This window comes from Chroicocephalus ridibundus, chromosome 7, assembly GCF_963924245.1.
Source record: "Chroicocephalus ridibundus chromosome 7, bChrRid1.1, whole genome shotgun sequence".
Classification (NCBI taxonomy): domain Eukaryota; kingdom Metazoa; phylum Chordata; class Aves; order Charadriiformes; family Laridae; genus Chroicocephalus; species Chroicocephalus ridibundus.
Genome location: NC_086290.1, coordinates 49,134,568 through 49,161,632, shown reverse-complemented (window position 1 = coordinate 49,161,632; position 27,065 = coordinate 49,134,568).

Sequence of the window (27,065 nt, the reverse complement as noted above, 5' to 3'; positions counted from 1 at the left end):
CTGACATTGTGAGTGAAAGTGGTGTGTCCTATTCATGCACATCTTATAAGTGGGTCAATCCAATACATTTTTGCAAAATGCTACATGCTCTCTAAATGGAGAACACATTAGATTAGTTACTTAGATGCTGTGTAAAATAAATGTGTGCATTATATATTTTAACCTTTTAAATCTGAGAGACAAGATTCTGCAAATGCTAAATGCATTTGTTTTCTTTTGTGTTATCCAACTGAAATTTAACAAAAATGCAGCTGGAAGCTGTGAAGACTCACACAGCATCATGATAGTCAGGTAGGAGTATTGTCAGAGGCTATAAAAGAGACCAGGTTGGTAGGGAGAAATGTATTTTATTAGACTGATGTTGCTGGCAAAACCAAACACATTTTTCAAGCTCCAAGATGGGTGTTTCTGGCAACAGTTTGGTTTGTGTGTCATACCAATTCAGTCTGAGTGGTAGATGAGTTCGTGCAGAGGACGGGGAAGCAATGTCCGCTCCCTTCCTCTCTGACTGTGGAATGCCTGAAGTAGCCAAAATGAACTGCAGTGTGGCTCAGGATTTTGCTTTTCAGGGATCATTAGATTAAGAATATTTGGGTGTAGACTGTACCGTATCTGACAACTTGTGTGTGCTCAGTACACAGCCATGTTGCATGAAAAATATCCTGATCTGCATTATTGTTGAATGAAAGGTCAAACTAAAGCTGACATGGCTTTTCTGGGAGTTTGCTTCTCTGTGCAAAAACCACGACAGCATTATGCTTCATCACAGGAGTACTCAAGCTACAGAAATGTGATTGTCTCCTTGCCTGGGCATATAACTCCACGAACAAACGTGTGTGCAGTACACCAACTGTGAAAACAGGAGATTCCTCTGAGGCTTTCAGGGACATGGGTACAGCGTTCCAGCAATGTGCTGTGAGCCAGGAAGGTTCGGCTCATAGCACCCACAGGGGATATTGTGTGGGAATTTAGGAATTCTTCTGCCCTTTGCTTTTTTCCTTTGAAAATTTCTTCCTTTGGAGCCTCAACACATCTTGAAGGTATCTAACCGTAGGTACTCTGACTTGGAATTATTAGCCTGCATGCCATAAACACTAAGCAACAGCTATCCATAACACAGCACAACATAAATAAAACTGTACTTGTAAAAACATTCAGGTTTTAGGTCATAAGGCTGTATATTTTCTTTTTCCTGACTACTGTGTTTTTGAGGTCTGCTTGCAGGGAGACAGGACTAGCACCTCATCAGTGATTCATTTCCTAATGAAATGGAAACTGGCATCAGGAAAGGAGAAAAAAAAAGAAAACCTAGGGGAAAAAGGCAAGATAAATGGCTGGGTTTCTGAAAAGCACGCAGTGAAACAATGGGACTAAATGAGATACATTCCTGACAAAGATCTCTTCTGTTCTCTAAAGGCTTTTATTGTACCTAGAGTTATGTTTTATCTTTAAAAAGTGGTGTTCTTTATTTTATGTGAGCTCTCTCCCCCTCGCCCTCTTTTCTGCTTGCTGAGATTTAAGTAAGCTCTTGTAGTGCTCTATCTCTGATCAGGCTTAAAGATTTGGAAAGCCCTGAGTTTGCAAGGATAAAAACGGCCTTAGTATCTAGACACTGATAGATCTGATTCATCACCTCGGGAGGACATTACCACACAGCCTGTGCCACAGATTGCCTTGATAACAAGCTCTGGATTTTTCTTGGCATGCACCTTCATTTAAAGGTCACAGCTCTTCCAAAGAAAGAGGAATTGCTGGGTTAGGAAAAAAAAAAAAAAAGAAAGAGTGGTCACATTATCTTGACAAAGCCATACTCTTCACTGAGGCCAGGGGATTTTAAAGAGTGAGAACAGTGGGCCTGATTCTAGCGGAATGAAAGGTGCTTTTGAGCTGCGCTGAGCTCTGCAGAGGAAGCAGAGCCGGAGCATGACTGCAGGGATGGCAGGCCAGCCTGCACTGGGTTACGTGTCCGGCTGGAGCAGGCAGACTCGCCTCCTGCTCCTTCCCCACCTTGGAGCAAACAAATGGCAAAACAGGGACGTGTCAGCCCCAGTCCCTGCAGACGTTGACCTTACGCACAAGGAAAGAAAGACACCCCAATTCAGTGGGTCCCCAGCCCAGCTCTGGTTTTACCTAGCAAAAATGAACACCTCCAGCTTTAGGCCAAAATGCCGTAGTCTTGTATTTCTTGTTTTTCTTTTCTTCCCTTTCCTTCATATCTGAGCAATAACCCACTGCATAAGATGTGCTAAACTTCATCTGCTCTTAATCAGGATACCTCCCTGGGTAGCAATTAAGCAATGATGGCTGCCACTTAATGGGGAAGGTAATTTTCACTTAATTGGGGTGTTTTCCAGTGACTTAGATTTGTGTGGGTCTCTGCGCATTGTCTGTCTCTGGCTTCATATGACTTTTTAGCACAGAGGCACACAAACAGTGCTTCCCCATCACCTTATTCTCCCTGCTTACTTGACCTTTTTGAACAGGCAAGGTCAATCAATATTGACTGTTCTTCTACAAATTCCAGTGGTCAGCTAATAATGTGGCGATCCCTTGTTCTCTTTAGGAATTCTTTCTCCTTCCTTTCATTTTCCTTGGGATTAAATTCACTAAGAACAGCAAAACAAAGCCCCTCTTACGAATTCAAATCAGTGATGACACTGTGCAACAGAACTGAATTGCACCATCCAGCAGCACCAGTGAAGGCCAACAAGTGGACCCGAGCCCCAGGAGAATGGGATTAGGAGTAGATCTAATTCTTTCCTCCCAGCTGCCCTGTAATCTGCTCTCTGACACCAGCCTAATCTTTTTATCACTCTGCAGTGAAATTTCATGATCTGGAAAATTATTCCACTGTGGAGCAAGCTATGTGTGAATAACTGATTTGGGTTTGATTGTGAGAGTGGATCAAAAAGGAAGCCAGGTTCACCATTTGACAGAGAATCAAAAAGCTAAAAAGCAGTTTGCTCTGTCATAAAGCATTAAAAAACTCTAAACACTGATTTAAAAATAAATAAAAAATGAAGTAATACGTGGTTTGGAGCTAAAAAAAAAAAAAGGAAAAAACAAGATGTCACATGTTGACATTTTTAGAATTTTTAAATCTACATTACTGGAGTGACAATGTTGAAAACGCACTGCTTGCCTCAGCATTGCCTACTAGCCTGTCTGATTTCATTTTGAAGAGAAGAAAACTACCAGCAAATGGAAAACAAGGATCTTTTCCCATGTGTTGATTAAATGAAAAGCCTAGAAGTCACTCCCACAATGGATAAATGAGCAAGTATATTTCTTTAGTTGACATAATACCTGTAACAGGAAATGGTTATATCTTCACAATGTTTGACAACACACACATAGATTTTTAAGAGCTGGAGAGCCTGTTGGAGATGATAGTTGTCATAAGTAGATTCCATCAAGGCTTCTAGATATTTTCCATTTTAATCCTGTCTGTAAAACATTGACTTTTCTAATCAATTGTGAAAGTAAATCCTCAGGATTTGCCAGATTATGTGTGAAATGCAATAGGGAGTACTTTAATATATCAGTAAATAAACAAACACATAAATCAAAAACTAGAGGGAGAGAAAGCCGCACTCAGTATCCTGGCTACAATCCATGTTTATTATTTAACTTTAAAATGACAAATCAATGGCAAAATGGAATTAAGTAGCTGTGTAAGCACAGAAGTAATTTTATCAGCGTATGAGATGCTCATGTTTTACATTATACAGAACATGGTGTGTTTACTGAGCAAATGCAGAAACATCAGTGAGAGCTGGAATTGGAGCCAGAGCTGAAGGGAACAGGGATGCCATCTGAGAGATGAGACCCCAGGGACAAGTTTCTGATGGTAACAGCATGGACAATAATGGGAAAGTGATGCATTCAGGTTCTTCAGAGAAGATAATGGAACTTGCTTTATGATTTGAAGGTAGAGCTGAGCAAGAAGAAGAAAGACCTTGTCCTGGAGGTCAAGGCTGGCACAGTCTCAACTAGTAGGATGGTTAAGCATGACTGATCTGCTGGTGGATACAGTCGTAACCCTCAGGCTGACCTTGATTAACTAATGCATATGTTAGAAGGCATTGATGTTTTCTCTTGTAGTGCCAATTGTGTAAAAGTGAAGTTGCTCAAGCAGAGATTTGGAACACAAGCACCATGGAAATCTGTACAGGTTTTGTGCTGTTCTCTTAGGAAGAGCCCCCTTTTGGAATATCTCATCGTGGGTATCTGTTTCAGCCATCACAGGTTGATTTTTTTGGGGAATTTATAACTTTGTTGTGATTTAGTTGTATTTTACACTTCCAATTTTGTATTGTACTGTTCCATTTGTACAATGGATCTGTACAAAATACAAACATATTTTACAAATCCATTTTTTTAGGAAAATCAGTGAAACTGAAATGTCATCTGTGTGCATAGTCTGGGAAAGCAGTGTTAAGACCATTAATTAATTAAGAATTATTTAAACAGGAAAATAAACCTGTTACGTGATAGAGAAAGAGTTCATGAGGATAGAAGATAACAGAGATTAATTAAAACACTAGTTGCTACTCCCAAAATAGCATTCTGTGACTAAAAGGCCAGCATACTGTATGGTGAACTGAGAATACATGAAAATCAAAGGAAACATTTACAAAATTTGACAACTTCAAGTTGTACAGTTTATTACAGCAATGTTTTCTGCATAATAAGGTCTAATTCAACTTGAGTAATAGTAGGAAAAATTTCACTATATGTTGAACATTTGCTATGAAATAGTCCAAAGCAGTCAACAGACGCTATTCATAGTTTATAGTTTACCCAGTTTTCCCAGTTGGGTTGTCTGAAGCCCAGCTCAGGTTTGTTTAAACTCAGCCTCAGCTTGGAGAGGTCTGTGGGCTGTTAAGATATAGCACACATTGAGAGTCTCGCTGGACCTGCCTGCACCAGAAAACTGAATCACATTCCGACGCTGAAGTAGGCTCAGATGAAAACAGAAATACCAGGAGTGTTTTTAGTCCTGTTGTCTGCCCCTGTGCCAGGCCAAGACAAAATTGTCCCATACCTGCATGTCAGAAATCTCAAAAGTTCACAGTAAGGAAAAAATACAATGTTAAAAAAAACGTAGAAGCCACTGAAAATGATGGCAAATCAGGAAATACAGATTTCCTCCTAAATGGGAGTTTCTGGTGTCTGTCTTGCAAGAAACAGTGTTTTGAATAACCCCTGAATATGTAACTGGAGAGCACGATGGCAAGAGGGCTGAGGGAGTGTCGCCCTCTCCTCACCAGGTCTCCTAAGCAGTGCTGACAGCCAGATAAATGCTTTGGCTACCTGGTCTGTCTCCCCTGGGATATAAAAATCAAACTCAACCTGTGACCCAGATTTTGCCCTCCCCAAATCTCACAGTTGTGCTTGAGCTAGCTCCTGCAGGAGCTGCGGTGAAGGGGAGAGAGTAACCGAGGTAGGAAGATGGTGCAGTTCACAGCAGCGAAGGGCACAGAGAGCACAGTGGTTTTAAATAAAATAGAAAGGAAAAGAGAACAGTGAGTTATTTCCCCTAAATCAGTGAAGGAATCTCAAAACTACGAAACATCCCACATCATGGATTTTATGGTGGCTGTAGTGCTGTATTGATGTATTATTGGCATAGATGCTAGAGAATCGTTTTATACAAGGGAAAAAGAAAGCTGGAGAGTAATTGAGGACTGACAACTAAATCAACATACAGAGGCTTTCAAGTGCTAGGGGCCAACAAATCACAAGACAAGTGACTGCTTGCTCTTTTGTTGTTATGCGCTGTAGTAGTATTTTATACCTTAGTAGTACCAGGAGGCTTCAACTAAGACTAGAACCTCCTTGGGCTGCATTAAGCATGAAATTTGGGGTCTTTCTCTTCTCCTTCTAGGTCTTCTTATTTGATTGCCTTGAAGTTGCATTTTCAGTTTTTCCACCACAGTTGTGAGGACTAGAAACTTCATTTCTTTGTTCACAAGACCAAATAGCTGAAGCTGGAGAGGAATCATGAAGTATCAAAGACTTTCAGTGGAGTCAAGAGAACTGGCAATGCTGGACCTCCTTTCCTCTGTGTTTTCATTCCAGTTTTTAGTTCAAATCTCCTTTTCTTCGTGTCTTCAGCAGTCACTTTTGTTGCTGAAGCTCTCGGGGATGTGGTTCAGTAGGTTTTGACCTTGGTTCAAGGGAGCTACATTTTACTGATGGGCAATACTCAGATGTAGAAGCAATAGTGATGGTGTTGTAGTTGCAACTGTGTAAGGATATGAGATGCAAGTTAGCAGAAAAATTTAATGTCTTTTATTAGCTGGTCTGATAATGGTTGGAAAAGCAGTTCTGGGCACACCATCCTTTTGTCAAATCATTTTTTCAGACTAACAGCTGGATAAGAGGGGTGGACATAGGGAGCCCTATCCCTCGTCCTGGCTCTGTCCCTGCGTGCTCAGGGGCCTGGGTCAAGTTTGTTCCCACTCTTCCAGGGCTCCCTTTCCCACTTGTAAAACACATAATGTGAATGAACGTGTGCAGGAGCGGTGCTTGGTCTAAGGAATATCACCTTGATAGGTGCTTGGCTCAAGACCTGAAATATCTTTTCTGTATTTTACACAGTCCTGCTCAGATGCTCTGCGGTTTGGAGATCAGTGGTGTGATCTGGGCTATGTTTTCCTAAGCTCATGTCTTGATATGTTCCTGGTCTAACTGATTGCTAAGGGAGGAGCTGAATGCCAAAAGGGCTTGCACCTTCACTCTGGCCTCTGGTTGTCTCATTTCAGTGCCTTGATCAGTGCATGCAGTTGTTCAATGCGCATGGTTGTACGTGTAGGGGAACCTACTGCTGCTCGGATCAGGGGTTGAGCTGCTGCATTGAAGTCCTTTGCACACAATGGCTGTACAGAACGTCTGGCTGCCCTGTTCATTAATCATCTCTACTAAAAAACCCTTTTAATTACATTATGTTCAGGATCCATAAAATATAATTAAAATATGTAAATCTATTATATTATTTAGTGAGTACATTGAGACCTGAAAGTTCAAATTAGATGTAAAACTGATACGGACCTATTGCTATTGATTACTTATATTAATAAATCATTGCAGCCGTGGACAGATTTTTTCCCCTATCAGGTGGCAACATCTTCTTTTTTTTTTTTTTTTTTAATTTCATCCGTCAATTCTTACGTTTATGCAGTCTTTTAGAACTACTATGGAGTAGTACTAAATAACTATGTAACTTTTCTGCAACTAATACCCATTCTTTCGCCTGATTTCTTCAAGTTCTGTTCCCTTCTTTTGCTCTCTCTTTGAAGGCACAGCAGACTGCTAGCAGTGCAAGTGAGGCAGCACAAATAAGCCCCAACCCCTTCCCCCAACATTTTAGTTACAGACATTACATCAGACACATATTTTAGGATTAGTGTCATTTTCTGGGAGCATGGGATGCCAGTACAGTGGAGTTACAGCTCTAAAACCTGATGGTGATTTGAAAGTTACCCTATCCTTGAGTCTTTTACACTAAAAGAGGAAAATTTAGAAATAAGAGTTGTGCTGGCCCTGCACTGGGAAAGGCTTCTTTCCTACTTGCATGTAGCTTGCTGGGTGTTACTAAATATCTGTCATGATGTACAGCCATATGGGCTCTAAAGTAGGAGGTAAAAGTTTTATTTAGGATCTTGTCTTATTATTAACTGCTTTTCCCTCTACTTAAATACATTTTGCATCAAACATACATCATGTTTATTTCACGGTGGAGGCTTTTCTATCAGCGTATGAAAGAATAAGGGTGCTTCTTTCCCCTCAGAGGCTGCGTACCAGACCCCGCTGGCTGGCGGCGGTGCTGGGCGGGCTGTGCGGGGTGGGCAGCAGAGGAGAGGAGTGTGTATCCTCTTCCTGCCCACCCAGCAACACACCCCGCATCTCTACAGAGCTGCTGAGAGTAAAAGCCAAAGGATATTTCACAACAGATTGTAAGTATTTGAAACCAGAGCAAATGTCAGGCTGCTTGACAGCAAAAGATAGCCCTTTAGCACAACCACCTGTATTACCTTCCATTTTCTTGATTTGGCAAGATCACAGGCTTCAGCCTCATTTAATACCCTTTCTCTGCATTTCCTTCCTGTAGGGGAGACATACATCTCCTCTCCCTTCACTTGTGCTGCACGGCTCACCAGCTGCATGCCAAAACTTCCAAGGGAAATATTCAGGAGATGAGAAGTCATCAGCAGCAAAGTACCAATTTCATGTCAGGCAGTGCGTCAGTAATATGAGATAAAACAGCCCTTTCACCTGTTTAAAACCCTGATGCCTACTAGGCATTCACATCACCACTTTGGGCAAGTTTTGTATTTTCAGATAGCAAGGTCATATTCTTAAAGATAGGCATTTAAATCGCATACAAAAATATGCAGGCAGGGGTGCAAAGAGGTAATTGCGCGTATGAAATATGCAGTTGCAAACACCCACTGGGTAATTGTGTGCTCACAAGCATTCAGCTGCACCTGCAATTTCCTGGTTTCCTTTTGGAATGACTTGTCTGTGCCCGGATGCGTGTGTTTGGCACATTTCTTCTCAGCACTTGAAACTGTTGCCCAAAGCACCGTGTTGCTGTTTAGCACAGATTTAAGCTTCCGATTTCAAAGCTGCTTTAATTAGTAACTTGCAGTCAGTGTACTCTGCTTAGCCCACTGGGATATTACCAGACTTCATTGTTTCTTTCTGTCTTTGTGGAACTTCTGTAAATCTTTTCTTTGATAGCAGCTAGGGTTTCAAAGCTGCCCACGTTTGAGCCAGAGGAGACTAATAATGATCTAATTAATGAAAGATGTTTTTCTCTGCATTGCTGTATTTTATCTCTTCCCCAAAGACTTGTTGGTGCAAGCCAACCTCAGGCACCAGCTAGGTCTTTTTTTTTCTCATGTATTTGAGAAATACACAGATACATCTGTATATATCCCACGTTGTTCTCACTTGAGTGTGTAAATCTTGAAAAATCTTCCCAAGTGTAACTTGGATTTAGGAAGTAGCTTTGTTATTCCCAGAAGGTTTTTCTTCCAGCTAAGATTTGTTTCTCTAGCTCAAACCACAAAGCCACTTTAACTCTCCCTAAAAGACTTCAGTCTGTGTAAGCTACAGTGTAGGACATACTTATTATCCCCCAGTGGGTATTCGTTGCCCCTCTCCTCCTGCTTTTTCAATTTCACTTTCTTTTTATTAATTAATGACCTCTCTTAATTATTTATAGAAGCCTTAAAATGCATCAGGGTTGGATTCCACAATTTCTTCCTTGCCACATTGCACTGTTTTGCCACAGGAAGGGCACAAATTCCTTCCTAAAGGCACGGAGAGTGTTAGTAACTTTAATTGGCAATGCAGAAACACATCATTATGCACTGGGTGCAAAGCAAGTGAGTTCGTGCTGTACACTTAAGAGCAGCGAGTGTTGCTTTAGAGCTCTTCGGGGCCAAACAGCACTGGGCAGGGCCTAGACCATCCTCTTCCTTATTTTAGGCAGGTGCAGAACAAGTCTGTTCTCTCATCTTCCCGGACTGCGTCATGCTGCATGACCTGGCTGCATGAGAGGCATTACAGCAGCATAATTTTTCTCCCCTTTTTACTCCTACCTGATTGTTTTCTAGGTTTCTTGTTTCTTTGTCACAGGGTCAACAATGGGACTTGGTTTTAACTACCCCTTTGGCAGACCTGTTTTACATATGCCTTGGTAGACAACTCTTCAGTCCAGCTTTACTATCCCCACGCCTTTCCCTTTCCAGTCTTGGCTCAGAGCTACCAAATTAGCCCGAGGGTACCGAAAGTGTTAACTCTGATCCCGTCCAACCACAGAGCTGCTGTATACTGTGGGAGGAGGCAGAGGGAGCATGGCAGAGCAGAAGAGAAGGGAGCACTTCAGTGGCAGAGATTCAAGCTGGCAGGCAAGTTGTGTCACTTTGTGGTGCTTTATGACCTTGAGACGCTGTCTCAATAAATCATGCCAAGTAATTAAAAACATAATTTAGAACTTAACTAGCATGTCAGAACACTGGGTGTACACTGGTGATGCCTTTCTGTTTTCCTTCCCTCTCCCCCCCATGATGCTGGGCTCCAGTGGAGTGAAACCACCTACTGAAGGCAAAAACTCAAACACAATTAATGGCTTGCTGCCAGCCACTTAACTACAAAGAAGTTGATCTAGCCCAGCTAGCTATCTGCAGGTGCCCTGGAGCCTCCTGCTGTACGTTGAATGGCCTCCTCTGACACTGCAAGCAAAACCACAGGTTCTCCTGCAGCATAAATATTTCCTCACTGGTTTAAATAGAAAGCAGATGTGTCTCATTTGCTTGTTACCCTGAACACTGAGACTAGTAGCAAGGCAAGAAAATGATGGCAGAATATGGGGCACTTTAATAAAAAAATGAAGGCAACGATAGAACTCAGACAGAAGTTACCAACTCAGGGACACCATTTACCTGTTTGTTAGATTCTTAGAAAATAGATTTTCATTGGTGATAATGGGCAAAGAATTGTGAGTTTTCAGATACCATCTGTCCTCATCCCCTGGCCCAGCACAAAGTGCGATGCTGCTGACTTACCTTATCGAAGTGTGGGAGTCCCAGCTCCCGTGTTGGTCTTTTTAGCAGTTTTACAGTAGTGAGATCAGCGTGTGAAAATGAGAGGAGGGACTCGCTGGCCCTAAGAGAAACATTCTCAGTAAGAAGGGCAGAAGGAAGAGGAGAAAGCAAAAGCTGCTTCATTAGACACTGAGGTGCGAGCATGTGACTTAATCTGGGACAGAACTGGACCATAACTGTGTTTCTGGCAGGTTCAGTCCGTGCCGTCCTTTTACCACGAAAGACAAAACAAATGCAGGAACTGAATAACCCAGATGTTGGATCTCTGCCCTGGCCTCCAGCTGTTTGGTGCATGAGCAGTGGGGTAGCAGAACTCTGCCCCATCCCCGGAGGAAGGCTGGTGCCCAGCACAGTCGCAGGCAGAGGTACCAGGTGTGTGGGAGCAGGCAAAGGACCAAACCAGCATTTAGCAGCGCCTTATTGTCAGGACACGGCTGTGTGTGTCCGTGGAAGAGAAGCACTAAAATAAAGTAAACTTAGCTGTGTTCTTCCGTGGGCAGTGTCTGATGGATGAAGGTGCTTCCTATATTTCTTTTGCACTTGTTTGGAAGGGAAGAAGTGTACAGAACATAGTATCTCTCACACAGTTCAGTTACTTTGTCGGAAGCTCTCATTGGTTTTCTTTTCCAAATTAAGCAAGTCAGGGAGGATATTCTCACCTTTCTTTAAGCTGTGCTGGAGCCTCTCGCCACCAGCTGTTTCGGTATTGTTACCCACCCCTGCCATTTCATGGGACTGCAGCAGAGCTTATTTCTGCTGGTCGCCACCCTGCTGGCAGTTAATCGCCTGAGCACAAAACCAATCACACAACAAAAAACCCAAAGAGCTAATTAATTTTTAATTTGTGTCATTTAAAAATCCGTTGCATCTTCTTGCAGTTGGATTCTAAAGTGTGTCATTTCCTGAGGCAGGGGGGCAGCCTTTCCCGGTTTTGGGTGGAAGACCTGGCTTTCTTATCAAACCAGTGCCATGCTGGGTAAAACCTGGTGCAGCCCATCTGGATCAGATTAAGTTTGACTTAATTCTTTTTTCCTCTTTTTCTGGCAAGAGCTTTGGTACTTCATTTATTAAAACACAAACTTGACTCCATGCTGTAATTGCCCAGCTTGACAATAATAAATCTTATAAGCAGGTTTGCTGTTTGTATGCTTGAAGTAATGATTTACTTTCATTCACACAAAACTTCAGGGCCGTAGTTTGTTTTTACAGATATGTATTTGGAAGTCAGTGCAACAAACTGAGGAAGTGTGGTGTTCGCCTCTGGTGCCTGTTCCAGTGGAAGAAAACATCCCACAGCACCCGCCAGCGAACGGGGTTGCCTTGTCAGCCAAGGAGCAGAGGTCTGTGCCGCACCACGGGAGGCAGCTGGAGGCAGCAGGCATTACGCGAACCCTCAAGGGAAGGCTGCGGTACGCTTTTCTTTGTACCGTGCTGTGACCATAAATTTCACATGCATTTATAGTTTGAGCTGATATTTCTCATGCCTGGTTGATGATCAATGAGTTGTTAATTTGGAAAGTTAAAGCAGAATCTGGTTAGTTTGCATTGCAAGCAAATAATTGCCTGTATGGTTTGAAGAAAAATGGGGCCCTTATTTTGGATGGGACTTAGACTAGCAAAGTGCACAGGATATTAATGTAGTGTACTTTTTCAGCTTCATGCAAATATGACAATTAGGCTATGGCTATACTACTTTTCTTGGCTGTGTCTGAGTGTAGTTGTCTGCACTACACAGCCTGGGGTGTTATGTCAATAATTCCTGTAGCATTGGGCTTGAATTCACTCCTGTTCCCACTGCTGGGCTCCAGTTTCCCTGCCAGCTGATACAGCTTGCCTGGCTCTGGGGACATCTAGACAACAGGGTGCCTGGAGCTACCATGCTCATATAGACATCCTTATAGCGCCTGGCTGTGACACAAACAGAATAAATATGGAAATAGATCTCAGTGAGGACTAGCTGCTTAGCCTAGCTTGGGGAGAAAAAAGAAATGCCTTTGCTGTGCCACTAGGAACAAGAAAAAATTGCTCCAGGGAGACAGAGCTACCTTCTAAATTTGGAAGTGCCTATTTCATTTTGCCAGTTCTACCTGTTCAGGGACCCCGTTATCTGCAGGGTCTTAAACAGAGGATAGGGGAGCCTGAGTGGGAGCAGACACAGAGCCATGGGAGCACTGGTGACACATTGGATTCATTCCTCTCTGCTCTTGTGACCAAAGGAGTTGTAGACCTGTCCCTTGGATTTCTTTCTGCCTATTACAAAGGTACTATAATCATGATGAAGACAATAAAAATCCCAAACAGGCTCCATTCACAAGTTTCTGGCAATTCTTAGTGGCACAGCAGGGCAGCTAGTCCACCATCAAGCCTGATAACCAGCAGCAAACCCCTGACTGTCTGCTACAGCTGGGTGAGATCGTTAGGGATGCACTTCAAGGGTTCATAAGCACGGAGCCACCGCTGTGGGGAAGCCTTGAGCCTGAGAGCTGCAACTCTGTTATTGTATGTGCCTGATGGCTGTCTCAGACTCTCTCTTACTGCTGTGTTCATAATGCTAGATGTGAAAAATTAGCAAGACTCTCTTCATGCAAACAGTGGGAGGAAGTCTGCCCCTCCTGATTCATGGAATATGAGGAGCAAGGGCAGAAAGTCGGATTGCCAACAGGGCAGGGTTTGTTTCTGCCTTGCTGCCTGACTCAATGCACATCACTGGTGTTGCAGATTTAAATTGGAGAGGGTTTGATCAGTTTGGGTTTCCATTATAGGTCAGATGGGTCCTCCTGTTGTACTTCCAAGGTGAAATATTGAGTGACTTATCTCTGGATCTTATTGATCTTTTGGATAATTTTTTACATAGTGCTGATTCAGGCCAGTGAAGTCCTAGGGATGGTAGGTGCTCCGGACGAATCAGTATTTGGCTCTTTACTGTCAGAATCCTGGCCAAATGCATGCTGGACTCGGCGTATGGCAGAGGGGTTTTCTGGCTGTTCCCCAGCCTTGCCTGGAGGTGGCCAACCCTGGAGCAGCATTTTACAGCTGATGTCTTTTGTTCAGGAAGACAGGATATTTGTTTAAAGAGGAGCAACCATGATAATACTTCAAAGTCAAGTAATTAATTTCAATGGGGAACAGGAATATGACACTGACAGCATCAATGTGAGGCTCCCACAGCAACCACAGCAATATGCCTCAAAATCTGAGCAGCTGACACTCATCTCCTGTACGTTGAAAGGAGGGGTTGCCCAAACCCACCCTCTCCAGCCTATTTTCCTCTCCCACCTGCGGACCCCAAAGATGCTAGTTACATTTCCTGCAGAGCTTTAGTTATCACTCAGATCTTCAAGTCAAACATAAAAAAAAATAAATAGTCGTGCTTCACTGAGCCAAGGGAGAAAGAAAAATATGAGATATTCAGAAATATCAAATGCAAATATTGGCTTGCCCCATCCCCCCAACATTGGTTATTACTGAAAAATCAAGGAAGTTTGAAATGCACTTTGCACACAGACTCAGCATAAATAACGCTACTTTGCATTTCATCAGCCTTATTTTCCCCATGGGTTCACTGTCATCTCTCATTTAGGCACCACAGGGATGATCAACTTCAGAAAGAAGTTGAGATGAAAGGCGCCAAAATATAAGTGGGTAAAAAAATTCCTGGCACTCAAGAGCAATCCAGAAAACTTTCCGCTCCACAGGTGCATGAGCACGGGGGGATTGAGTCAGTCTTTCTTTTTTTTAAAGGAAAACTTCTTCTGTATCAATAGTATGAAGATTTTATGAAGTCACATTTTGCTTTTAAAGTGTTTACCGACAGTACTTGGTATTGTCTGTAACACTAGATGCAGCACTTTTGTGAATTCCTGTGCACTGGAGGGAGAGATGCAGGCAATATATTAATAATTTGCTATTTAATTTTTATTTCAAAGTATATTTAATGCTATAAAATAATTACAGCTGTTATCTATGAGGAAAGAAAAAAGAAAGGTAAAAATAATGGCATTCAGATAAAAAGATGCAGTAAGACAGAAGGATATTTCTGTGGCTGTGGTTTCTCAGGTAGGATTCACATCTGGGTTCACTTTCCATCTTCCTGTTTGACCCAGTGCAAGTCTGTCTGTTGTGCCCCACTTTCCCAGTTGCTAAACAGGAGTTGAAATATCCCTTTCTCTCAGGCATTGCCTGAAGTGACCAACTGGATACTGAGCTCCTTAGAGCAGCGTAAACCCTCCTGGGAGGCACTTTCTAAGACCTGCCTGATAGAAAAGGAGGAGAAAAGGGCAGCCCGAGGCATAGGACAACAGCAGAGGTGGGGGCAGAAAGGCAAGTAAGTGTAGCCTGAAAGCCAAATCCGTGACTTCAGAGGCAGAGCCACAGGCCTGCGTAGGAGCAGGACCTGCTGAGCACAGAAGGCAGTGACCGATCTGCGGATGTGCCATGCGCAGGGTGAGGGTAACCAGAGGGGTGGCTGAGGAGGGAACCGGCCCACTCACAGACACGGAGTACAAGGAAGCCTTGACTTTCAAAGGGGCTTACAAGAGAAAATACAAAGACTAATAATACTAGACAAGTGATTAAAAATACCCTGACAGCAACAAAAATGGGATAACGGGAGATCAATTCCTATCTTTTCAATACAGCCCTTACATCTACAGGTACATGTAGATGTGCACAGAATAATTTTGGGAAAGGTGAAGCAATATTCCAACTGCTAAATATGTCCACTTTTGTTTGTTTCATATGCAGTGATCTTCCAGAAGGGGATTCATTGAAGACGTCAGAGTAATATAGCAGAGCTAATCCACATTTGGTTCAGTAAAAGGTCACTGTACTGCGATATATGTGCATTTTTCTTCTTATTTGGCTCTGTGCTTATTCTTTTGGAGAAGAGTGCGTTGTAGGTCAGTAGTAGGTGCCTTTGGAAACTTCTAGGTGCAGAGAATTACTCTGGCTGCCACTAGCAGGTTTTTGTACAGTATGGGTTCCTTCTGTATGGAAATGGCTTAGAAGCAGCTTTCAGACACCCGTCATGCATAATGCTTTCAAATATATCATCCAGGCTGTGTTTTGCATCCACTTATATAGCTATAGATGGTGCTTAGTCAGGCAATTTGCACAAGGTCATGAAGTTAAGTGGCTAAGTGAACATCTTCAGACCAGCATCCTTATTAGTTCCCAGCCCTGCCTTAAACACATACGGCCAAAAAGGGTCAGGTTTTCCCAGTGGCATCCAGCAGATCAGCAGTTGCTTCCCTTCCAGCCCGCTCTCTCCTGTGGCAGTGAGGAGTGTCTGCACATCAGGCCCTTTAGATCTCATAAAACCACTTCTAAAGCATTCTCTATAGGGTTGTCTGTTTAAATGTTTAATTTAGGTTCTAGCTAAGAATAATTTAGCAGCTGATTAAGAGAGGTGCCAGTTCTGCTGTTCCAGGATTGATAATCCACAATGTATTGCTATTGTAGCAGTGTTATGTTGTAGGTATGAAGCAGCAGCATCATTTTCTACCAGTCTTGGGCTGTCACCTTGATTTTGTCAGCCTAATGATAAAATTAAATACTATTTTAAGGACCTCGCTGGTGAGTGTCCTTCTGTCAGAATGAAACTGCCTTATGCTAAAGATATTCCAGAGAAGTAGAAGTTGTAGCCCAGATGGAGACTAACTCTGAGGTCGATGGGAAGGCATCAAGAGGAGAACATCAAATTAATTTTTTAGCCACTAAAAATAATTGTTGCTCTGCTGTTCACCCGGAGGAGCCAGTTCCATTGATGAAGCACAGGGGATTTGTGAAGTGCTGGTTGCTGTTACTGTGGCATAAAACAAAAACTGTGCTTCCTTTCTGGAGCAGTTTCCCCTGTGTGTGATCAAAGTGTGATACAACCAGAGTGTGCTCAGACTATGAACTTTCTTTCCTGACCCTGACATGACTTGGGGTTACAGATGCAAATACCCCTGACACCAAAGGTGGCCCATATCCATTGATTCCAGCGATTTTGTTCTGTGTCTTTTCAAAAACATCTTTTTGATTATGATAGTGCTATTTACAAGGTTATTATTCGCATTACTTTCTTCCTTGTACCAGGCAGTGTCTTTGTCCCCAAAGGTCCTGGGGTCTGAGTTTTCATATTTTAGAAGCTCTCATCCTTTCTCATCTGCTGTCTGAACAACAACTTCTGATCAGTCATTTGAAATCGTTGATTTCAAATCTCATTCTGCTACCTGTGCCATTACGTTACTACTACTAATAGCCCCTGGGTCTTGCAGAGTGCAAGATCTTTAAAATCGGACATCAGTTTCAGTATATTTATCCCCATTTTGTATTGGGTAAACTGAGGTATAAAGAAGAAACTTGCTTAAGATGTTAATGGTTATCTGTGGTATAGACACCTTTTAAAAGAGCTGAAAGTTCCGGGTGCCTTTCTTTTTGGCTCTCTAGTCAGTACAGGTTTTGGAGATTCTGGGCTGGATGGGTATCTATATACCAGATACAACTCGTATCCCTGTTATTTCTCTAGACTAAAATAATAAAGGAAAATACTGGAAGAAGAATAAAGCAGTCCAAAAGTACTACAACATTGTCGTCTTCATGTCAACTAACTGTTCAAATTCCCTTTGAAGCCCATAGAGAAAAATGGGTACTTTTAAGGCAGGATTCCTCTTCTAAAGTGGGTGTCTAAAAGCAGGCCAGCTCGGCGGCTCTGGGAGTGCACGTATGTCTCCTCTGGCTGAAAGTGGGGCGAGATGTGGATGTGCACACGGGAGGTGTTGTCAGAGGAGAGAGCACCCCTCTGCCCTGCTCCGAGTCTGAGGTTGCCCATAGGCACAGGTCATGTAGAACTGGAAGCAGGGTGCAGTTCTGCCCCGTCCCTTAATCTCCTTCAAATATACAGCAACAAACAATTACTGGAACCCAAACAGCCTGGGAGAAAATACAGAGCTAGATCCTTTTCATTTAGCCAAGTATATGATTTGAAAACAAACAAATGCTTTCTTTAAAACAAATCCAGTACAGCAATTTATTTGCAAAATTCCTGGAGTGGAGCAGAAGCCACATAAAAGCTCAGAGGCTGTGGACCAAATCAGGGATATGTTGTATTTAGCAGATATGAATAGATAAGCTACAGAGAGAGTATAAGGGAAGGGAAAAATACATTTCTGTGGTTGGCAAGATAGCACGTGTTTATGTCCGGGATGTTTCACTGACTTCTCCTTTTCCAAACATAACACTGAGCACATTAGCAAAGGACGCGTCAGGTTTACTGATTATTGCATTAGCTAAATACAGAACAATATTGAATTCCTTCCCTCAGTGGCCTCTTGCAGACCGAAACAGTGTGGGTTATGGAGCAGAGCCTGTGGGGTAGCTGTGCTGTGGTTTGGGTTCGTTCAGAAGAATGTTGTCACCAGATCCAAGTGCCACTGTTTGTGCATTTCTTCTTGTTGTTTGCAGAGCTGTTGTTATTAATTATTATTTCAGGAATATCCCATAGGCTGTGGCACAGACCAGGCCTCCACAGTGCTAGGCGTTGTGCAAACTCAGAAGGAACGGTTGTGCCAGTTGTTTTGAGGTTGCAGTTTGTACCGTGGTTTGGTTAATAACATACTTGGAGTGACAAGCATTTTAACCACATCAAAAGTGTTTCCTGTCACTGGGAATCTCTGGTTCTATGGGAAACCCTTGTCCAAAGCAACTGTAAAGACAGCATGACTTTGGAAAAATCAGGCCTAAGGCCATCATTTTGAAGTGGTCTAAACCAATACAGCAGCGATCTGTTATGTGAGCTGCTATTTTGGCCCTGAATATGTGACCTTGGAAACTTAATGACTGCATATTGGAAGTGAAGAAAAGAAGTTTTCATCATGAGTAGCGTATGAAAAATTAGCAACTCTTTGATCACACTCTTCTGCCGAGACTCCTCCCCATACTCAGAAATACTTGACATCATCTTTGGATAGACATGAATTTTTGATAATATTGCAGGCACGCACCTGGGTTAGATACCTAATGCAGCACAGTCTGGTTGCTAACACACTGAGCAGATGACCGGGAACTATTCATTTGCTCAGATAAAACCTCTGTCCTCCTTTTCAGGAAAATTCCTTCCATGGGGGTGGTTAGATTTTTTAGTGGAAGATTTATTAGTCTCAGTTTGCTGTCATGTTAGAGGGGGGTGAAGGGTGTGTGAGGGTGAATTCAGGTACTGTTTTGTTTTATCTGATAGAGTCTGCCCTTGCAATCAGGGAACGAGACTCTCTCTCTCCCTCTCTCCTCCAGAGTTTATTTATGGGATGAGTTATTGTGGGATGAGAACAGTCTGATGCAGGAAGCATGATGCAACCTGAGAGCACCTCGGGTAGGGCCAGATGTCAGGGAGTGCTCGCTTTCTGCGTTAGTTATTTCTCTCCTACATGGTGCTGCACACATTTTAACTCAATTGTAACAATTCACACATCTTCAGAATGGAGTTTGTCATAACCGAGGAAATAAGTCCCATCAAGAGAAATATAAACAGAAGGAAACTCTGTTCCTGAGTTCACTTGTCATCATAAACACTTCACACTTCCCTGGGCTCTCGGAACTCTCTAACAGCATAAATGCAGTGGGAAGCTTTTGCTTGTTGCTGACGTGGGCGTTTGTATCGTGCAACTGAGCAGCTGCTCACTGATCGCAGTCTTTTACTTCAGTATGCCTCCATACAAAAAGAAGTGAGGGTGAATCCATGGCTCTAAGTAAGTAGGGAACATGGAGAGATGCTGGTATTTGCAGTGGTTTAGATCCTCGCCACATTAGCATTCATTTGCCATGACTGGGCTATACTGGTATGCTAAAACTACTGGGGTAGAAGAGGGTCTCACATATATATGGTAGATAATGTCCATATTTCAAGAGAAATGTAGGCATCTGAATCTATCAGCAGGACACTTAGTTCACTACTAGTCCAGATATTTTGATTTTGGCAGAGGCCAATTGATTGACTGAGAAAGAAAATGCATCAAGAACTGGTACTGAATATAAATTGAAGTCCCTGCTTTTTAGGTGTCTGCTTGGTTTCATTTTTAAGAAGGAACAAGTATGAGTGAGAGAATTTATATTAAAATTTATATTTAAGATTATTAAAACCTACTTCACAGACTGCAGATATTAATATCTAGACCATGGTACCAGATAATCTCCCAGCAGGGAGTGATGTTTGAACCATGAAATGTCAGTGTTCGGCTGTAGGGAAGAATGAATTTAGGGCTTTGCCGATCTGTGTTGGAAAGTTTAAGTTCCTACTTGTGAATAAATATAAAATATTAATTATCGAGGATATTTTTGAGGGGATATAGTCTAACAGTGAATGGTTGTAAAGTAGCTGCCCCATGCCTTCTGAGGAAACATGATTATAAAGGAATTGTAGTGGGTAAAGAAAAAATATATCTAATATATTTTGAAATAAAAATAAATCCTTAGAAATTAGATATGGCTGTCAATACTCTGAGAAAATCTCTAACCAAATTAATGCCATGCTAAGTATATTTGTTGTGGGTTTAGTGGATTTTACTAGGAAGGCATGCCTAAGAATTTGTAAACACCATTTATTAAATCTGATGGAGGGGAAAATTTAACCATATGGTGGTAAAGCATTGAGTGAGCATGCTCTGGCTTGCAAAGTATTTCATTATCAAAGTTACTGCTATTCCAAAACACTCACCTCCAAGACTGACCTCGGGGAGAAAGCAATATCTCTCGTAGATGGCTTGATAAAGTTAGAAAATGGGTCAATAGCTGAGATTGAAAAGGAGGTGACAACCGCAGATTCCCTGATGGGAAGGATGCGGTGAGGGGAGGTGGTGGGCAGCCCTGCCCAGCCCGCTCGGTGGTCCTCGCTCAGCAGGGTGCTCTGCGGGTGCCTGGCGTGAGCTGTTCGTGAAGCAAAGTGAGTATTGATAATGAGTATTAGCTTTATCCGAATGGTCCATGTAGTACTTCTGTGTGTGCTGGCTCATCGGTGTTGCTGGTCAGCTGCATTGAAGAGGGAGGGTCGATTGTAGTGGATAAGCTGAAGAAGCTCCATCTCCCTCCATAGGCCATCAGGAGGATTCCTTGGCTTGAGCAATCCAGCAAGAAAGTGCTCATCATCACACAGCCAGCCTTGTAGGTTACCTTTCAAGATGAGAAGCTTCTAAATTTTTTTCAGCTACTTTTCACCTCTCACATAAGGTTGTCTTGGAATTTTCTCTCTCGCGCATTTGCAGAAGCCTGCAGTACTTTTCCATGGATGCCATGGACGTGTGCAGCACTAAGAAGCATGCAAGGCTTTTCTGTGGATATAAAAGGAAGAAAGGGAGAAGGAATGCAGTGGAGAGGCTCCCCTCAAGACATGCACGTGCATACACACACTGTTACTGCTTAACACTTCTGTTTCCTCCAGGATTCAGCCTCCGGTTCACCTCCTTTCTAATATTTTATTTAACCTCGACTTAACCTTCCTCTTTAACCATCTGCTTGTTTACTGACTCCTAGCTTCTCATCCTCAGTATTCTCCTCAGCAATTGCTGCTCTTTATTAAACCTTTCTTCTTCCTGCCTCGGAACCCCATTCCTTTCCAAAAGCAACGAGCAGTTGCTCAGTTGAGCAGATTTTGGTATTGTATAAGGACAGGTTTCTAGAGCTGTTGGTATGATTCCCAAGACCTGTGTCCGACTAGTTTCCAGTGTATTATTAGCCATGGAGCCCTTTTTAAAGGCAAGGTAATACACATAGGCACACTTGAATTGTATTAACTGAGTTTCTTGGGGAGGCTAGCAGCACTATATCTCATTTTTTACTAGATGGCTACATAGAGGAATTTATAGCATTTCTAATAACTGATACGATAAACTTCCATTAGCAGTTAATGTACTAAATAGTCAAGATCCTGATTTTTACTTGTATGCAAGTCTTTAGAGAAGGCCTTGATCACCCTGGGTCCATGAGCAGTGACTACATTGGAATTCGACTACTGATTTTTTTTATATATTTATGTTTTCTCCCAAGTTTTCTGTGCCTCTGCTAAATGACAGAGCAAGGATATGTTCCTAATTGCACTCTGTAGTTTTGAATAAAAGAGAGGAAAACTGGAATGGAGAGGAGCACAGCTTTGCCTAAGGCGGTCTGCTGAAGATAGGGAAGAACGCAGCAGTGAATAAGAGAAAATAAAAATTGCAGGTATTAGAAAATCTGCCGATGACGAGGTCTGGAATTCCAGTTCTAAAAGAAAGGAAAGAGCTTTCATTCTTTCCCAGTTTCAGTGTGCTATCCTGCAAACTCTGTGTATTATGGTATATTATCAAGTTTGAACAGTAATTCTACATGATTGTTCCTTAAAAATTGCTATTGATGCTTTTGGTTAACTCACCTTTTCACAGCTCTCCTGCTACGTAGCGTGTGGCTGTGAGGAGAATACTGAATCCTTCTCAGGATGGCTACTGATTTGAAACTGTCTCTGTAAATCTGAAGAGACGACATCCCTGAAATACTTTGTAGAAACCCAGGAAATACATTAGAAGTTGCAATATAATTCCTAAAAAGAGGAAGAAGATGTAAAAATCTGGGAGTAGGTTGTTTTTCACTCTAGAGCAAAGCTTTGGAGACTTCTGACTGTGCCTAGGGCACTCGGTGGCAGGCACTAATATAAAATGAGAAGGGAGGCTTCCTTGGTGTTCTGCGTAGGATGGATGGGCTCAAAATCATTCCTGCTGTTGGAAGCAGAAGAGAACATCAGGTTGTCTACTGGAAATGAGAGTTTGATTATGAGGAACTGGGTTTGTTTCCACTAGCAGGTCAAGCCCAGTCTTAGGTTGACTAAGACTACATTGGTCAAGCCAGTTTCTGCATTTCAGGCATTTTTTTAGAGCTTACACCTTTAACATAAAAATGTCCAAGCGCAGTCTGACCATATAAAACTTGATTATATCCTTTGCAAATTCAGATTGGGGAAGTATGAAGTGCTTAATCTCATACTTTCTTCATTAATTGCAAATTTAATTTATAAACAGCTGCATGAGTTAGGAATTCCATCTCCTGTGATGAATACAGACCAATTAAGGTTATAAGTAGAAATAATTTATGGGATGTGTCAAAAGCAAAAATAGATTTACATAGAGCTGTATTGATTGAAATGCAATCTCATCAATCTGGAGGGCGTTCTGGACAGTATGCAAGGAACTTGGAGATGAAAAAGATAGGAAGACAGCACAATAAACCAAACATCATCATTTGTAAGGCAACTAAAACGTATCACTGAATCCCAGCTGCTATAATAATTCCCTCCCTTCTCACACAGCTCTGCAATACTGACAAATCTAAATATGAAGAAGAAAAATGTCTCTAGAAGGCTGTTATTTTGCTGCCTGAATTGTGTCAAGAAAGTGTAAATATAATCACATTTTATCCTCCGATCTGAAATGGATTTCAGTGGCACAGATCACAATGTAGCTTGCCTTGATTGATAATAACTCCCTTGTTACCATCAGTAATGCGGTGAGGTGCGGAGGAAGGAGAAGGCGGTGACAGAATTACTAGGCAATTCACTCAAAATCCTGTATCTTTATTTGTGCCAGGAAGGGAGAGTAGACCCCAAATGTTTGCTGTGAGAAACAGAACATCCTGAGGAAATTCCTTCTATAATTATTTGGATGCAGAGGCCCAAGCGGTATCATATGACAAACACCGTCACATTATCTCTCTTTGAGTGATCCATAAGAAGCTTACAGTTTTCTTGGATTTGTTATGCATAAACTAATTCTGGCTGATACTTCTTGGTGCTTTCATATGCAGTTGACAGCAGGTTGGTAGAGATTCAAAGCACAAGCTGCCTTGGTCAGTTCTGGTGGGGATTCTTGCTTCTTCTGGTCCATAGCTGACTGTAAAAACCTCGGCTCCCCTTCCCTACTGCAACCCTCCAGCAACAACTGCGCTCCCAGAATGGACGAGACTCCTGTGAATCTGGTTGGGTCAGCTGGAGACTTCACTGCTCTCAGCTGCTCATCTCCCCTCCTCAGCTGGAGAACGTCAGCCCCATTCCTCCCACACACATACCCATGCTGGCAGCGCTTATGCGAGCGCTCCCAGCCTGCTGCGGGCAGAGGCAGCCTGTCCTGGCTGGCTGTCAGGGTCCCTGGCCTCAGCCAGGCAGTGCTGCTGTTGGATCTTCTGCTAGCAGGGCTTGGAGGGCAGGGCCACCAGTGGAGGGGGACCAGGCAGCTCCCAAGGGAGCTGTGACGTCCCCCCAGCTGTGCAGCAGCGTGCCAAGCATACCACAGCCCATGGTCTCAGCACTCAAGGCCTTGGGCATGTACTCCTGTGGAAAGGCTGTTGTTCACCAAGCTGGTCCTCTTCTCTGGAGATTATTGTCCTCACAGCTCAGACTGCCGAGCAGGACATGTGGCCATTTCGGTAGCTGTGCAGAACCAGCGCAGAGGTGAGAGGAAGCCGAGTGTGCTTTGGCCTCCGTTGGTCACTTAGGTGATTTATTTGGCAGCTGGAAACAGTGTGACTGACAGCTCAGGAAAATGTTGGAAGGAAGCTGGGGAGAGAAATAGCGGGTGTTGTCTCTAGTCTTGTCTGAGATCCTCCGTGCATGGCCGTGTCACAGGGTCAGCAATTGATGAAGGAATGGCTGGTGTTTGATACATCTGTGGCTTTAGAGAGTTGGGTGCGTCCATACAGTGCCTTATAGATGGTAAATGAAATCCCAGACTGGAGCTGTCTCCCAGTTTTCTCTCATCCCGGTTCTTCAGCAGATGAATTCCTAACCTGTTCACCTGGCCAAGCAACTTAATTTTATCTTGAATTTACTGCTCACACAGCTCCCTCCATTTCCTCTGCCTTCCCCAAGCGTGACTCTGCAGTAGTTGGCAGAGCTGTAGGAGGGAGCACAGTGTGTCTGAGGCTCTGCGAGCTTGGTAGCCAGCCAAAAATGACGCATGTGGAGACCCCCCTCCACAGCTGTATCCTTTTCAAAGTGATGTTTGTAGTGGAGAGCTACAAAAGTGCTATTATGTTGTCTTGAGTGGCTATGTGGGTTGCATTCTAAGCAGAGCAGGGATTAAATTTTGCCATCACTGCCCATGAGCAATTTGCCATTGTGCAGCGAGCAGCTTTCAGAGCAGGTTATTATTGCTGTCTGCATCGTACCATTCTTATTATATGAAACCTGAAACAGGACTCCCAACCTTGGAAGAAAAAAGATAATCCCTTTTCCTCTATTGTTGGCAATACCGTCTTAGAAGCCAGAAAAATGCAGCCCCCCCTTCTCCTCCCTTAATGATCCTGTGCTTTTCTACTCAGTGCTATTTCTGTGTTTGCTTCTGCTGCATTTTGAATAACGCCGGGACTAATATGGCTGTTCCCACTGAACGGTTCCAGCTGATGGAAGGCCATGCCTTGCCCAAAGATCTCCATCTGTGTACAAATGAGCCACTTCTGGGGACAGGAAGTTAACCAGCAGGTTACAGAGAACAAAGCAAGTAGCAAAAACTGCTGAGGTGTATTTATTTTTATTTTATTAGGTGTCAGACATATTATTGACAGGGAATGGCTTTTTGGAATGGAAATTTCTAAAGAGATACTTATCACCAAGGGGTGTTTCTTCCGTTATTATTATCTAGTCAGGGCCAAAATTTTAACAGCTCAAGATGCTCTGAATTAAAGCAAAACCCCTCTCCTTTCCTTTTCTCATCCCACTCCATCTCTCCAAGTCAAAATCCAGATGACAGAAATGCCCACCACTGCCTCAAAATGTTTTTTTTTATTTCAGACAGGCAAAAAAGGTCACACTTGACTGCATACTGTATTGAAAAGCTGCTACCATGTTTTGTACTTTTCTGTTTTTTCATTTTCCTTTAACTATAATTAATACTCCTAATTAACCCAGATTTCAACCCTTTTCCATATTCTGTAAGAATCCAATCCCTGCTCAGTTGACTCTCTCAGAATAATTTTGTATCTGTCTTAAATACCAGCTTGACACCAAAGTAAATTTACCACTAGAATGAGTTTCAGTAATTTCTTCTTTGCATTAGCTTTATAGTGAAGAAAGACCTGGCTCTTTGCAAAACAAGTGCTGATGGAAATCAGGTGGCTGCTGTAGGTCTCCTATCTTATCTCAGATGAATCCTGTCCTCTCAGGCCTCCTGTATGAAAATGAAGACCCACCCAAAACCCAGAGGAATTCCTGGGAAGATCTGAAGAGGGCTATCTCTGTGGATGAAATTGCCCCCAGGAATCACAGTGGCTTTTCTTGATTTTTTTTCATGATCCATATTAATTCATTTTATAAAAATTCCTCTTTGAGAGAAACACTATTATCACTTGTTACACGTAAGGTCTCATACCCATCTCCTTTTCCAAAGAAAAGGCTAAAAATTCAAGGCCTAGGGTCAAAATCAGCTTCTTAAAAGAAAATGTCCAGACACAAAGCGAAGCCCAGTAAAGATCTTTTTATTGCTCCCGATTTTACATGCGGTCAGTCCTGTGGAGCTTGGGAGCAGTGCAGGAATCAAAGTAATGATCATCTCTGTGAGCATCACAGGGGATGAGGTTCAAGGCATGGCTCTGCCCAAGGAAATGTCAGGCCTTCTGGACTGGGATCCTGGATCTGCGCTTGGTTTGCATGAAGTCCCTTCACCAGCATAATCCATGTTCCTCTGGTCCATAAATGATTTGTTTTGTGAGCCAGAATGTCCCAAGTCCAGTTTCCTCTGAATCTCTCTCTCTCAGTTCGCTGTCCAAGAAAGTACAAGCTTTGGCTGAAGCTTTTCCGTGGCTGAGGCATCTTCTGCCCACGTTGCCCAATGAACTCTCACACAACAGCCTTCCATTCTAAAGTGATATGGGTCAGGGGTGGAAAAAAATGGGGAGATCAGTTTTCTTGGGGAGTCTACCTCTCTTTCAAATCTCCTTTAAACAGGCCAGTGGTTCCAGCACATGTTAGAGGGGGAGCATGCAGATGCACCCTCGGACGGCCAGCACGGGCACCTCTGCTTCATTTACGTAGGAAACAAAGCTACAGCAATGTCGGATTGGATTGACCTACTGTTTGAGGAGGTTGTGAAATTTAATTAGCACTCAAAGAAGCACTTGGCGGTCTTGGGACACAAAAGCGTGATTGAAGTATCTTTGTTTCCACGCTAGTAAAATCTGCCAGAAAATGAAATAACCACATGGCTTTTCCGGTCAACATTTGTTGGAGCAGAATGATAATGGGTGGAGGAGGGAAATACATTTGCGCCATTCCCTTTCTGCTCTGGCTCGGGTCTGTCATCCAGCCCTGGGCCCTGTCAGCTTCACAACGGGGAATCGGTAGAAGCGGTACCAACCCGGCGAGCGGGGGCATTCAGGTCGGGCTCGGGCATTACACAGTCAGTGCTTAGGAAGGAGCTTTGTGTTGCAGTTTTACGTGCAGGGACGTAGGAAACACCCTCC